Here is a 3,227-nt window from a genome sequence, read left to right on the forward strand (position 1 = left end):
ACACAGATATATTCTCACATATCCTAGCACCAAAACCCCTCAAGAAATCCGACATAAATCACAGCAAGTCGCAAGAACGAAAAATCAAAAAAAATCACCCGGAAAAGATAAAACGCTCGGAACAAAGAAGTGGAGCAATTGTGCACGAGATTGAGACTTGTATTACTCCACTATGTTCAGTTATAAGTCACTCTTAAATTCAATCAAAATTAAGATGGAAAAAAAATCAAATAAAAAATTCTCTCATCTCTCCTTCTGTCACCAAAAGGCTCTCACCAACAAAATAAGAAATTCACCACAAAAAAGTACAAGAGATATGGTTGCCTCAACAACCCACTCCACAAATATATAGGCATTTGACAATTATCCAAAATACCCTTACATGAAGCATACAACCTAAATACCCCGTAGGGGTAAAACCGTCCAACTTTTTCTCGGTACATCGAACGGACCCGACGCCTTCACGACTTCGCTTCGTCTCGACGCAAGCTTTGTGATGGTGCCACGCGTCCTTCGACTCAAGCCGTACGGCCGCACCGGACCCGCCCCCGGTTTTTAAGGCCAAACTGGTCAAACCCTCTTGCACATCCCGCAGGTGTGACTTAACCCCGATTTTGAGGCCAAAATCAATCAAACCCTCTTGCACACCGCATCCGACATGACTCATCGATGTCGACGCATGTTCGGCTTCCGCCAAACCTTCGATGCCTCCAAGTTTTTCGCTTCTGCTCTCGGGCCGCCTACTCGACTCACCTCCATCCCGCTTTACTCGACTAATGCTGTCTCCATCTTGTGCACTCTTGCTCTTCCATGCACCATGTGGATCGCCTATGACTCCGCCTGAACTTCTCGGATCCCTCGGTCCAAGCCTACTCGTGTTCAGCCTTCACAAACCTAGTACATCGGCATGAACCTTTCGCTTGACCTTCACCTCGTGCCGTCGACCGCCATGTCGCATCCAACACTTGCACATCATAAGTTAAAAGACACAACACACAAGATATGTTTTACACACAACACCTCGTTAGCATAATCATACACATATAAGATATGGACTCAACTGATAAAGCCTCAATTTCATCCGATCAATCACTCATCATAAATTAAATAGACCAAGGCACATCTCAACTTACTCTCTCAAAGATCAACTGCAAACACTGAAAAATGAATTAACACACCACTCGATTCAGATCCACACCTACAGCCTACAGCATGTCGGTCAATAAGCTCCCAACTACGATACGATTCCGCCGATCATTACCAATTCGTTAGATTTTTACACGAATGCGTAGGATTCAGACCTCAAGAAACGTGTAGGCATGATCAAGCAACCATGCAACAGATTCCTCCAAAATAAGGAACAGCGTGCCGGGATTGCTTGGGGTTAACCTCTCGCTCCCGGCGCAGCGACCCGGAGCTAAACGCGGACTTGGCCCGGATCGCGAGCCGCGCGTCGTCGGCCTCGAGTGACACCCCGCCCTGCCGGCGTGGTCGGCGTAGGCCCTCGTCTCGCTGAGCACGTCGCCCGCGTAGCGGCGGCCGAGCTCCAAGAATCGGTACTCTACCACCCGCACTTCCTGAGACCCACGGAGCGCAGGATCCTCCGTACCACGCGTGCCGCGTGCGTCCCACGGGTCTTACCCGGCGGAGAGGTGGCGCGTTCACGTTACTGTATTATTTATCTGTCTAGTATGGAGTATTACCTGCAACATTCAACAATGACGCTTTGGCCGAGTGGTTAAGGCGTGTGCCTGCTAAGTACATGGGGTTTCCCCGCGAGAGTTCGAATCTCTCAGGCGTCGTTTGTTTTTTGCATTTTTCCCTCCTTTTCTCTCTCTTTGCTTCTTTAGATCTGCTTTGATTGAAAACGTTTTTTGCATTTTCCCCTCCTTTTCTCTCTCTTTGCTTCTTTAGATCTGCTTTGATTGAAAGCAAAAGAATAAAGGTACTGCTAGGAGACATGCTTCTGTGCTCCCACCGCGTCCACCATCTTCAATAATTATTGTCCACACATTTGACTCCAGATAGGACAAAGTAGATATTTCATGACGGCGGCTCGTGGATCTCCATCGGACGCTCCCACCGGGTCCACTATCTTTAATAATTATTGTCCACACATTTGACTTCAAACATGACAAAGTATTCATGACGGCGGCAGGGCAGCCCCCTTCCTCCCTCGTGGATCCCCTCTAGTAGCTGAGGAGTGAGGAGTGTGGATTGTGAGGTGAGCCAAGCTGAAAGAGCTCCAGTGCATAATCCGCGCGGGGCGGCGACGTGGTGAGCGGAGGAGGCGCGCGGGCCGGCGACGAGGCATCGTTCTACGGCCACTCGCGGGAGGTGGAGTTCAGCTGCAACACGACGCCGTCGTACCCGCAGGACTACGAGCTCTTCCCCTTCAAGGGCCGCAGTGGCGGTCGTGGTGGCGCGCGCGACGAGTACGGCAGCCGTGGCGTGGGCGTTCGAGATGCTCAGCGCCGAGGTGGAGGCCGGTGCGGCTCCATCGATTCGAGGTATGGAGGTGCTGCCTTGGCCATGGATAAGCTAGCGCCGGTCGATCCGACACCAGCTGAATCTCGTCACCCTTGGTTAGGAAGTAGCAATCAGCATGTGATGGGGAGGCAGCGCCTGGCAATCCGCCATTGAGATCAGATGAGGTACAGATACAGTCTGCCCGTGTTCCTTGCAGATGTTGCTATGACTTTCGATTTGGATGTTGTGATGGCTTTATTTGCATGTTGCACATATTTATTCGATTTGTTGCAATTGTGTAAAGTGTACAGATTTGAGTTCATCTCAATGTTTCAATATGCGATTTTTTAGGATTTTTTAGCTTGTTGCAATAGTTGATACTGGAGTTGCAACATGCAATTTCTGGATGTTGCACTAGGTGATTTGAGTTATTTCAGTGGCGATAATGAGCTACTCCATAGTGATGAGCTCCTCGACCGTGGGGCCACCTGCTAGGTCTGGCTCCCCCCAACAGCGGATTCCATTGTGTGTGTGTGGCTGGGGACCAGCCATTCCACGGTGAGGGAGTGGCCTCATTGACGGGAAGCTTCCTTGTGATGGATATGAGACTCCTTCATGGATGAGATCTCTGGATATGCACATAACTTTTCAATGTTGCAGTAGCTTACCTGAGATATTTCGCTAATTGACCATTGATGTTGCATCGTCTATCAAATAGATCTGCAATGTTGCTACTGTTATAAGAAAATGTTACATGT

The 3,227-nt window shown here is 49.4% G+C and overlaps 1 non-coding gene across 1 annotated transcript; it reads left to right on the plus strand.

The window, feature by feature from the left end:
- Positions 1–1,720: 1,720 nt before the first annotated feature.
- TRNAS-GCU lies at positions 1,721–1,802 on the plus strand. The gene has a single exon. It is a non-coding gene; the product is annotated as a tRNA-Ser (tRNA).
- The last annotated feature ends 1,425 nt before the right edge of the window (positions 1,803–3,227 follow it).

Source organism: Setaria italica, chromosome IV (assembly GCF_000263155.2).
Source record: "Setaria italica strain Yugu1 chromosome IV, Setaria_italica_v2.0, whole genome shotgun sequence".
Classification (NCBI taxonomy): domain Eukaryota; kingdom Viridiplantae; phylum Streptophyta; class Magnoliopsida; order Poales; family Poaceae; genus Setaria; species Setaria italica.